Here is a 12,108-nt window from a genome sequence, read left to right as displayed (position 1 = left end):
GTTCATCCTGTTTGTTTCCCATACTCTGGGCATTTGTATAGTCATTGAAGACCATGTGATTTACGGCCTGGCTTCCTTCCTACATTTTTATGAAGACTATAACTGGGGCTCATTAGAGCTAGGGTTGCCATATTTCCCGGTTAGCCGGGTTTTGCCCGGATTCTATGCATGCCACCCGGCGCCTGGCTAGCCCCTTAGGTGGCCCCGATTCTCAGCTTTAATTTTTTAAAAAATTAAGTTCCTAGGTGGTCCGGTTCTTGAGATATGCATAAAAACGTCAGCCGCCCACCCCGACTGTTAAATCTTTCTTTAAACAGTACTGTATGCACTTCCTAGCTTTAACCCCGCCCGTTCAGGATTGCAGCCAATCAGGGATTGTGTTTCAGTTTCATTGATCTGAGGCAGTGTCTAGAAAACAAAATGGTGGTTTCCCCCCTGTTTATCTGAAAATCTCATAAATTGGGTAAGTATATACATTTCAGTTTTTTTTCCTCTTGTGTGCAGGAGTCAGATCTTGGGCAGTGTTTTGAAAACCTTCCCAATGCTTGCTTTTTGTAAGAGCAATGCTAATCCCATATGCCCAAAGTAAATCCCATTTAATTCAATAGGACTTACTTTTGAGTAGACATGGTTATGAATGTGCTGAAAATCAATGGGACTTTGGAGTGAATGTAAAAAAGAATTGTGTTTGTGTTCTAACTCTTTCTGCCCCCTTCTCCAGTCCTATTTTAAAGCAAGTAGGCAGGGCTTACTTAGGTATTACAGTTTTTATTCTGTAGGAAAGTAATACTGATTTTTAAAAAACTAATACTGATTTTTCTGCAATGACCAACTGGTTTGACAATAAACTATTATATGGGCTGTATGTATTTATACATCTGCAGTGTGTGCGTGTGTGTGTATGGAGTCTTTCCAACACCCCTGTGGGGTAGGGTTGGAAACCAAGGAATCTTGTTGTGGTTGGTATGGTATTACATTTAGGAAAGTGTTACTGCCTTCTGTGTTTTTTTTTCCTATTTGCATTTCACTTATCTTTAACCTCACTCCATTACAGCCATAGAAGCAACAGCAGCATATGCAAGATAATTAACTCCCATTAGTGATAAGAACAAGAATGTATAATTATTATTTCAATTAAAACAAGAGCCTTATCAATACTTTGAAGAGGACCAGATATTTATTTTCTTTCTGAGCCCAGGACTGGGTCTTTCATGATGCCTGGGGTGGGGGGGAGCAGGAGAGTAGTCGATAAGACAGACATCCTGGCATTGATAATTTAATTAACAAGGTATGTGTGGGGTTGTTGCACACTTCCAGGCCCAGTTTCATTTTGAGTATGTGGGTGGAACCTGTGTAGATGTGGTTGATCAAAGGGAGAAGAAATTTTGAGTTAAGCAAAGCTCTGCTTTTATAAAACCTAAGAAACATACAGATACTTTGAATGTCTGAGTGCCTGCACCAGTGGAATACTGGAGGAACTTGTAAAACTTGCTGCAACAGTATTTAGAACTGAGCATGTGGTGTGAAAGACTCCTTTTCCTAACATTTTGACTTCTTGTTTTTCTCCACCCACCACATCTTTGAAATATATCGTATATGGTTAACCGTACTGCTGCCCTGACTAACTTTATGTTTGTTGCTATTTTGTGTTTTTATTATGTTTTTATATTGATTGTGTATTTTTATTGTTTTTATTATATTTGTAAGCTGTGCTGAGCTCTGTTTTTAACAGCAAAAGGGCAGGATATAAATTCTCTTAATCAATCAATAAATACTCCATAGTGTTGGAAACCAGAGTCTAGGCATTTAAGGCTGAAAATGTTGCTTTTAAAAAAAAGATTTCTCACATCTTTCCCCAGCTTTTGGTGGTAATTCCTAGGCACAAAAACAAAACAACTGGACAATCCAAATATTAATATGCAGATATTTGCATAATATGCAAATAATATGCAGATATTTGCATAATGTGCAAATACATTACATAATATGCAAATTAACCTGCCCGGATTTGTGGAACTGGAATATGGCAACCCTAGTTAGAGCCCATCTCCAAGTTATTGTGCATAAGCATTCATCAATCATTAACTCAGAATGTATGTGTCCCTCCCCCTTAGGATTCAGTTTGAAGCCCTCCTGATGATGTTCTCCATGCTATGGCCAAACACATTTTTCCCAGTCCTTGTGAGGTGCAATCCATCTTCCAGGAAGCGTAGCCCGTGGTCCCAGAATCCAAATCTCTCATGTCAACACCACCTTCATAGCCAGTCATTCACCTGGAATATACATGCTGAGCCTAAAAAATGTTGGTACTTTATAAGTATGTTTTTATTAATAGCAATAATACTCAGAAAGTTGATAAAGAATTCACTGGCAGCTGCATGCTTCATGTATGTGTGGAGGTGGAGCCTCGTGTCACCTAGCATCCTACTATTTAGGAGCCTCAGCCACTTACATGGCACTTAAGTAGAGCCAAGCTGGGTTAGACTGAAGGTCCATCTAGTCCACCATCCAATCTCCCACTGTAGTGGATCAGATGCCTTCCAGAAGCCCAGAAGCAGGGCATGGAAGTAACAGCCCTCCCCCTTTGTTTCTCCCCAGCAACTGAAAATCAAGGGTACAATGCCTCTGAAGCTGGAGGCTCCATTGAGATATCATGGCTAACAGCCACTGACAGACTTCTTGTCCTCCACAAGTTTGTCTGATCCACTTTCAGAGCCATCTAAGTTAATGGCCATCACCACCTCTTGTGGCAGCCATTATGTGCTAGGTGGCAAAGTGCTTGGGAAGGCAGATTCCTCTCTGAAGGTACATCCAATCAATAGAGAAGAACTAATTTTGCAAGTCAGTTTATATTTTTATGCAGCCTGATCCAATGGATCAGTAAGTCCTACTCAGTTCAGTGGTGCTTACTCCCGGTTGTGCACAGAACAGCAGACTTAAACTGCTTGAATCTGGCTTGACAACTGCAATCCCACACACATCTAATAGGAGGCCTGACATCTGCGTAAATATGCTTAGAATTCTGAAGCACAACATTTGTAGCCAAAGCAGAACTATTCCACCCTTGTACCAGTGTAGATCCGGAGAGCTTCCTTAGCTCATTGCCTGCTTTGCGACTAAACCCAGCTTTCTGATTTCTCAGTTTTCAGTGACAGACTGCCACTTCGTGGCAAAAGCAAGGCACTGCATACTATGCAGAAATGGCAGCTGTTCTCGTCGCACGAAAAAAAGTAAGCAGAATCATGTGTGTGTGTTTTATAGAAAGAGGGAAATCAGTGTTCCACCATAAACCACTCCTGTAAAAGACACCCAAGAATCATGAAGTCATGTGTCCTCCTCTACGGGTGAAGTTCTCTGCCCATTGGCAGGTTAGTCTTTCCAGCAGATCCAGCAGTGGATATTTTATAGGCAACTTAAGGAAGCCTGTGAAGATAGCTGTGCGGCACTTTGCAAGTGCCACCCATCAGTGGATTGGCAGTGCTTGCAAACCCACTTTCAGCCCAACTGTGTCTTCCCCTGCCCCATTATCCAGATATGGGGTGGGTGGGCACTAGGGCTGTGCACTGGATCCATCTGAATCCCAGATAACAAACCAAATCAGGCCAATTTGAGTTGACCTGGGATTCAGCCAGCTGGGCTGGGACAGCCCTGGATTGAGTTGTCCTACCAGGAATGATGCAGGGCTGTCAAAAGGCAAAGCGGGGGGGGGGGAGAGAGGCAGGCAGCCTGTGCAGGCTGTTATTCACCAGGGCATTCCCTGCAGGGAGGACGCTGGTGAAGCATGCCCAGAAGGACTATACACAGCATCTCTTCTTCATCTTCCCCTTACTAACCACATGTTTAATTAGGGTTTAAAACCCTAATTAAACATTAGGGCTGGCTCCCACATTGATTCAGGGCCTGGGTTGCCCCGGCTGGTTTTGGAGCCAATCCAAAGTGCTAGATTGGGGCCCTGGATCAGATGGCCGTGCACAGCTGTAGTGGGCATGGGTTGGCCAGGCCAAAATGGCCTCACGGGCGAGATGGGGAGGCCTGGTTCTCCTAATTAGGGGCCATAGGTTCTCCACTGCTGCAAGTTCTTCAACAATTTCATATATGAAAATTGCTCAGGCCAGCCATGGTTCTCTCTGCCAGACTGCTGTACTGTGATGTAACATGAAGCAGCCCTCTGAGGAGTGATGAAATGGCCCCTTTTGGAGACAGCATGCCACTGAATATCGGTTGCTGGGGCATAGGGTGTCAGCGGAGAAGGCTACTGCCTTAAAGCCCTGCTTGTGGAATCAAAGTGCTAGACTGACCCAGCAGGCCTGTCTTCTTCTGTTCGGGTTTGGGGCACCCTTAAGAAGAGCAAATTGGGAGGCAAACAGATCTGAACGCACAGGGCATGCTTTGAAATGAAGCAGAATTTTGCAAGGACAGTACTGTGCCATTATTGACTATTATTAAATAACATAAATATTTAGCACCATCAACATACATGGCATTTTTATAGAGGAACAACAAAAGAGAGGCAGGCCCCTGCCCCAATACGCATACAATCTAAAACTTTTACACAGGGCGCATCAAGAAAAAGAGGGAGGGAGGGAAGGAAGGAAGGAAGCAACAAGGTAAAGGTGAAGGGGGATATATCTGTTCCAGAAGAGGGGGACCTGTGCCTCTCCAGAGGTTGCGAGACCGCATCTTCCATCTTCCCTGACAGCTGGCTGTAGGGCTAATGGAGGAAAACGGGTACCCTACCTCTAATCTGCTCGGTTCAATTAACAGCACGCTTACTTTCAGTAGGAGATGAGGATTATGGGGAAATGCAAAGAGGTTCCATGGGAAATGATGGGGGCTTTTCTGAAGGAGGAGAGTCTATAGTAGCAGATGTCAGTGGAGACTGGTGCCCCTGATGTCAGTGTGGCAGTGAATATACTCCAGGTTTTAGTCTGAATTTTCAAGGAGCTGTCCAAGGTGTTTTCAGTACCTTAGACAGCTCCTTGAAAGTTAGGACTAAAACCTGGAGCAGATTCACTGCCCCACTGACATCAGGGGCACCAGTCTCCTCTGCCAGGTGTTCTAGGACAGAGGTCTAGGCAGAAGGAGAGAACAAGCAGAGCCCTTTAACAGAGATCCTCGAATGGCCAAGAGGTGGCAGAGCTTGAAGAGTGAAGGTTGGAGTACAATGGAAGACATGGAAAGCTTTCACTCAGGATAAGAGAAGTTTAATTCTTATTCATGCATTTATTAATCATCTTTTACAAGGTGATTAACAAACATACCATAAAGACAGATAAAAGTAGTTTTTAAAACAGTACCAAAAAAAGCCCCAACTACAAAATACAAAATGAACATCTGTGGTAGAGACCAATTCATCCCACTGGGAAATCTTGTTGAAACAAAAAATGTCTTCAATGGGTTCTGGAAAGTACAAATAATGGGTGCCTGTTGTATCTCAACAGGAATACTGTTCCACGAAACACGGACAGCCATGCTGAAAACTCTGCTCCAAGTTGCTGTGTAGTGGGTTTCTGATAATTTAGGAATTTGAAGGGGAAACTCTCCTGCAGAATGCAATGCTCTATTGGGTGCATAAGGGATAAGGCAGCCTCTAAAGTCATCTGGCCCTGAACTGTATAGGACCTTATAACTTAGTACCAGCATCTTGACCTTGAACTGGTAGCAGATTGACAGCCAGTACAAATCCTGCAAGCAAGCAAGCAAGGTGTTATATGCTGATGGCAGTGTGCCCCCACAAGCAACCCAGCTGCCATGTTCTACACTGGCCTTAAGGGTAGCCCTCCATTGTACAGAGTACACTGTAGTAATCCAACCTTGAGGTTACCAATGCATGGACAACTGTGGTCAAACTATCCCAGTCCAGGAAAGGACATTGCTGTCTTACCAGCCAAAGCCGGTAAAAGGCACTCCTAGCCTCTGAGGACACCTGTGCCTCCAAAAGGATATAGAAGCACCCATAGACTATGCATCTGCTCCTTCAGGGAGAGTGCAGCCCCATCCAGGGCAAGCAACTTCCCAACTTCCCTAATGTGGGAATCACTCACCCGCAGAGCCTCCGTCTTGCCAGTATTCAGACACAGTGTATTAGCCCTCATCCAGGCCACCAATCCAGGGCATGATCAATCACAACCTGCTTTAGATGTTACAGAGAAATAGAGTTGGCTATCATTATGCAGCCATGAGAGAAATGTGCACCTCCATATTAAAGCAATCACTGGTGCTCTTTTCAAAGTGCTGCATCATGCTATTGTTTCGCTCTTTTGCTAAGTTTTTTATGTCCTTGATGTTTTATATGTTTTTGCTTTGTACGTCGCTCAGGGTGGCTGGGTAACCAGCCAGATGAGTGACTAATAAATCAAATCAAATAAATAAATGAATAAACATTTGTTTCCTGCTAAAACATGGCAAAACGCCTTTTTCAGGTGTGCAGAAGATTTTAGTTTGCTGCCTTCCTACACTGCTACTTTCCAGCTGATCATTGGACCTCTGGCTTAGAAACAGCTGTACTCATGAGGTGCTATTTGTTCCCATCCCATGTAAAGCTCCACTTGCTGCGCAAGATTTCCTGGCAACAGACCATAACTATTAAGGCTGTTCCCAGACCACCTGACTTCCCTCGTATTATATAGCAACATTTATTTATTGAAAGAATTATAACGCTTAATAGAATAAAAATCTCTTAAGCAGTTTACATAAAAGTAAACACAACATTGAACAAAATTTTCTAAAAACCAGATTAAAAATAGAGCACAACTGTAGCTCAGGCAGAAGTGAGTAATATTCAAAACAAAGAAATAAAAGTTTTTTAAAATCAGATTTCCTGCCATCTGTGTCAGCTAATTAACATCTCTGTTACAATTAATGGACAGTTGCCAATGTTAGCCCACAATATGATGTTGCAATGCTGCTTGTGAAATGTCCCAAGTTCTCTTTTAAGAGCTGTACAGTCACTGCATGCATTTATTCCCTCATAGTCTAGCTGTCTAGGTCTGCTTTCAGATCTTGGCAAGTTCTAGCCTTACAAGTGCTCATTGCCATTCATAGCCTTATGGGTGCAAAGCTGCTCTCCTCACCACCCCCATATGGGAGACAAGGACGACATGAATCTGATATCCCAGGTGGGACTGGAAACTAATTTTATTTGAATTCTGAGACTGCATGGTTTTTTATCTTCTTAGCTCTCTTTGTCATGTAAAATAAGTGGCTAGGATTTTGTGCTGACACTTGAGGGCTATGGATGGTTGTGAGGCTGTGGGTATTATTGGTTGACTACTACGTTATACTAATAGGCTTTTATTTATTAACATATAACCCATGTAGCCGGTCATGCTCTTGACCTTGTGTTTGTCTTGGGAGGGAAGTGCTCTGAAAATGGGGCTGTTTCTTCTAACCCCATGTCATGGTCAGATCACTACCTGGTGAATGTGGACCTCTCAATGCCACACACCCTCCGCAGGGGACAAGGACCTATTCAGATGGTCCGCCCAGACGCCTGATGGATCCTAAAGGATTCCTGAATGCGCTGGGAGATTTGGAGCCAGCTGAAGGCCGCCCGGTCGAAACCCTGGTGATGGAGTGGAATAAGGAGATCACTAGGGCAGTAGACCGGGTGGCTCCGAAACGTCCTCTCCCCCTGAATAGAGCTCAGATAGCACCCTGGTATACACCAAGGCTCCGGGGTCTGAGACAGGACGTGGCGGAAATCGCGCTCTGAAGACGATCGGACACTGGTTAGAGCAGCAATAGCTGCCTACCAGGTGGCAACAAGGGCAACAAAGAAGGAATTCTTTGCTGCCTCTATTGCGTCCGCAGAGTGCTGTCCCAGGAGGTTGTTCCAAGTGGTCCGAAATCTGGTCGGTCCAGTTGTTCAGGAACCCATGGAGCATTCTAAAGCCTCCTGTGACACATTTGCTAAACACTTTGCCGATAAAATCGAGCGCCTGAAGAGCATGATTCCGTGCGCCGTGGATACAGGAAGTGAGCCAGAGCCGGCCAGTTGCATTCCGGTACGGTGGGATCGGTTTCAGCCTCTTCCCTCTGAGGAAGTGGACAAGGTGCTCTCTACTGTGAAGCCGACCACCTGTCTGTTGGATCCTTGCCCCTCGTGGCTCATTATGAGCTGCAAAGAGAGACTGAGCGAAGGGATCAAGGTGATAGTAAATGCATCCTTGGAAGAGGGTGCAATGCCATTAGCCTTCAAGGAGGCAGTTATAAAGCCCATCCTGAAAAAGTCCTCCTTGGATCCCCAAGACTTGAATAACTTTCGCCCAGTCTCTAATTTACCATTTCTGGGCAAGGTGATTGAGCGAGTGGTGGCTAAACAGTTACAGACACACTTGGATGAAGCAGATTATTTAGATCCATTCCAATCGGGTTTCAGGACTGGACATGGAACGGAAACAGCCTTGGTCGCCCTGGTGGATGATATGAGGAGGGCGTTGGATAAGGGAGAATTCACCTTCCTCGTCCTCCTGGATCTCTCAGTGGCTTTCAATACCGTTGACCACTGTATCCTTTTAGATCGCCTGGAGGGATTAGGAATAGGGGGCACTGTTTTACGGTGGCTCCGTTCCTATCTCTCAGACAGATGCCAACGGGTGGCATTGGGGGATGAGGTTTCAGACCCTTGGCCTCTCAATTGTGGAGTGCCACAGGGATCTATCCTCTCCCCCTTGCTATTCAACATCTATGTAAAGCTGCTGGGAGCCATCATCAGGAGATTTGGGCTGCGGTGCCACCAATATGCAGATGACGCTCAGCTCTATCTCTCGTTTAAGTCCTCACCAGAGTTGGCAGTGGACACTATTTCCAAGTGCCTGGAATCCGTAAGTGAATGGATGGGAAGGAAAAGGCTGAAACTAAGTCCCAACAAGACCGAGGTGCTGCTCGTGGGAGACAGGGGCAGGTTGGGGGATATAGACCTGGTGTTCAATGGGGTAAAATTGCCCCTAAAAGACCAGGTCCGCAGCCTCGGGGTCATTCTTGACTCCCGGCTGTCCATGGAGGCTCAGGTCTTGGCAGTGAGCCGGGCAGCTTGGTATCAATTACATCTGATAAGGAGACTGCAACCCTACCTTCCTGCCCATCTGCTCCCGCGGGTGATACATGCCCTGGTCTTCTCCCACTTAGACTACTGTAATGCGCTGTACGTGGGGTTACCCCTGAAAACGGTCCGGAAATTACAACTGATACAGAATGCGGCAGCACGTTTGATCAAGAACAGCTGTCGCCAGGATATCACTCCGGTGTTAGTAGATCTACACTGGCTACCAGTTGCTTACCGGGCCCAATTCAAGGTGTTGGTGTTGACCTTCAAAGCCCTATACGGTTTCGGCCCAGTTTATCTGAAGGAGCGCCTCCAGCAGCACCAAATATGCCGCCTGACGAGATCAGCCACACAAGACCTTCTCTCGGTCCCACCAGTTAAGATAGCGAGGCTGGTACGGACCAGAGAGAGGGCATTTTCGATCGTGGCCCCTACCCTCTGGAATTCCCTTCCTTTTGATCTTCGCCATGCCCCCTCCCTGATAGGTTTCCGCCGGGCCTTGAAGACCTGGCTGTTCAGGCAGGCCTACGGGATCTCTGGGGTAGGTTGTTTTTAATACTGGTACATTAATTACTGTTTTGGTTTTTATTGGTTTTTATTGTATTTTAATATGTAAATGTACGTCGCCTAGAGTGACAGTTAATTCGGCCAGATAGGTGACTCATAAATAAAATTTTATTATTATTATATATTGCAATGCATTTTATTTCTATAATGTATATTGCTTTTGGATTCTCTTGGATATAAAGCAATAAAGTTTTCTAAAAAAAATTATGCAAACTTTTGTTATTATGTGCCTTCAAGTCGACTACGACTTATGGCGATCCTATGAATCAGTGACCTCCAATAGCATCTGTCGTGAACCACCCTGCTCAGATCTTGTAAGTTCAGGTCTGTGGCTTCCTTTATGGAATCAATCCATCTCTTGTTTGGCCTTCCTCTTTTTCTACTCCCTTCTGTTTTCCCCAGCATTATTGTCTTTTCTAGTGAATTGTGTCTTCTCATGATGTGTCCAAAGTATGATAACCTCAGTTTCATCATTTTAGCTTCTAGTGACAGTTCTGGTTTAATTTGTTCTAACACTCAATTATTTGTCTTTTTCGCAGTCCACGGTATGTGCAAAGCTCTCCTCCAACACATTTCAAATGAGTTGATCTTTCTCTTATCCGCTTTTTTCACTGTCCAATTTTCACATCCATACATAGAGATTGGAAATACTACAGTCTGAATGATCCTGACTTTAGTGTTCAACGATACATCTTTGCATTTGAGGACCTTTTCTAGTTCTCTCATAGCTGCCCTCCCCAGTCCTAGCCTTCTTCTGATTTCTTGACTATAGTCTCCATTTTAGTTAATGACTGTGCCAAGGTATTGATCCTTGACAAGTTCAATGTCCTCATTGTCAACTGTAAAGTTGCATAAATCTTCTGTTGTCATTACTTTAGTCTTCTTGACATTCAGCTGTAGTCCTGCTTTTGTGCTTTCCTCTTTAACTTTCATCATCATTTCAAATCATTACTGGTTTCTGCTAAGAGTATGGTATTGTCTGCATATCTTAAATTATTGATATTTCTCCCTCCAATTTTCACACCTCCATCTTGGTCCAATCCCGCTTTCCGTATGATATGCTCTGCGTATAGATTAAATAAATAGGGTGACAAAATCCACCCGTTTCACACCCTTTCCGATGGGGAACCAATTGGTTTCTCCATATTCTGTCCTTACAGTAGCCTCTTGCCCAGAGTATAGGTTGTGCATCAGGACAATCAGATGCTGTGGCACCCCCATACACAAGGCTCCCTCCTCAAAGCTTTTGGTTTTCCAATTATTGCTGCTTTCCCAGGAGTGTACCCAATACTTAGTATCTTTTTGGGAAAAGGCCCTATTCCATAGGCTTGGTCTTTAATACGAGTTACTCTGAGGTGCTCTGATCAAGTGTAATACAGTTAATTTGTGTTTAGAAACAGATTAGTTATACCTGTAAAGACAGCAGGAGTTTACACTCTCCATTTTAAACAGCAATCTCTCCCTTCCCTAAATGTATTTAGCTGAAGCTCTGCCATTAATCCTTGTAGTAAACACAATGTACCTCTAGAGTGGATGATCTACCACCTTAGTTATAAGGCTACCTACTAAAATCTCGCCACCCCATGATTAAGTTAAGCAATGGTGCAGGCGAGGGGAACCTGTGGTCCTCCAGGTGTTGTTGGATTCCAGTTCCCATCCCAGCCAGCATGGCAAATGGCCAGGAGTGATAGGAGGTAGTCTAGTAACAGGCTCCTCATTCCTGCAATTGAGTTTATACTTTGTGTTTTATAGATTTCCAAATAGCGAGGGCAACTAAATAGCCAGTGTGTAAAATCCATCTAGAGACCCAGTGTGGTGTAGCAGTAAAGGTGCTGGACTACAATCTGGGAGACCAGGGTTCGAATCCCCACACAGCCATGAAGCTCACTGGGTGACCTTGGGCCAGTCACTGCTTCTCAGCCTCAGAGAAAGGCAATGGTAACTCCCTCTGTATACTGCTTACCATGAAAACCCTATTCACAGAGTCATCGTAAATCGGGATAGTCTTGAAGGCAGTCCATTTTTTAATATCCATCTGCGTATAGGTTCTCTATCCTGTAGAACAGCTTCCTGGCCCCCCTCAAGGAGACGCACACTATGATGCCTGCTTGCTAAGAAACATAAGTATCAACAGAAAAAAAGCAGCCCAGCAATCTTTTGTAGAATAATTCCCCCTCCCCGCCACCCCAGAGTAAATGGAGCAGCAGCATTCATTTCTAGCAGAAACCTTTACAGTAAGACCCAGGAAGAGGCCTCTGTTAAGCCAATGCCACTTGATATTAACTCAAATATACCACCATTTTAACCTCATATCACTCTGAAGCATAAAATCATAGAGTTGTAAGGGACCAATAAGGCCATCAAGTCCAATCCCCTGCTCAATGCAAGAATCCAACTTAAAGCACACTCAACAGGTGGCTGTCCAGCTGCCTCCTGAGTGCCTTCAGTGCTGGAGAGCCCACCACCTCCCAAGATGATTGGCTCCATTGTTGTAC

Source organism: Rhineura floridana, chromosome 14 (assembly GCF_030035675.1).
Source record: "Rhineura floridana isolate rRhiFlo1 chromosome 14, rRhiFlo1.hap2, whole genome shotgun sequence".
NCBI lineage: Eukaryota > Metazoa > Chordata > Lepidosauria > Squamata > Rhineuridae > Rhineura > Rhineura floridana.
Note: the sequence above shows the minus strand (reverse complement) of the source record.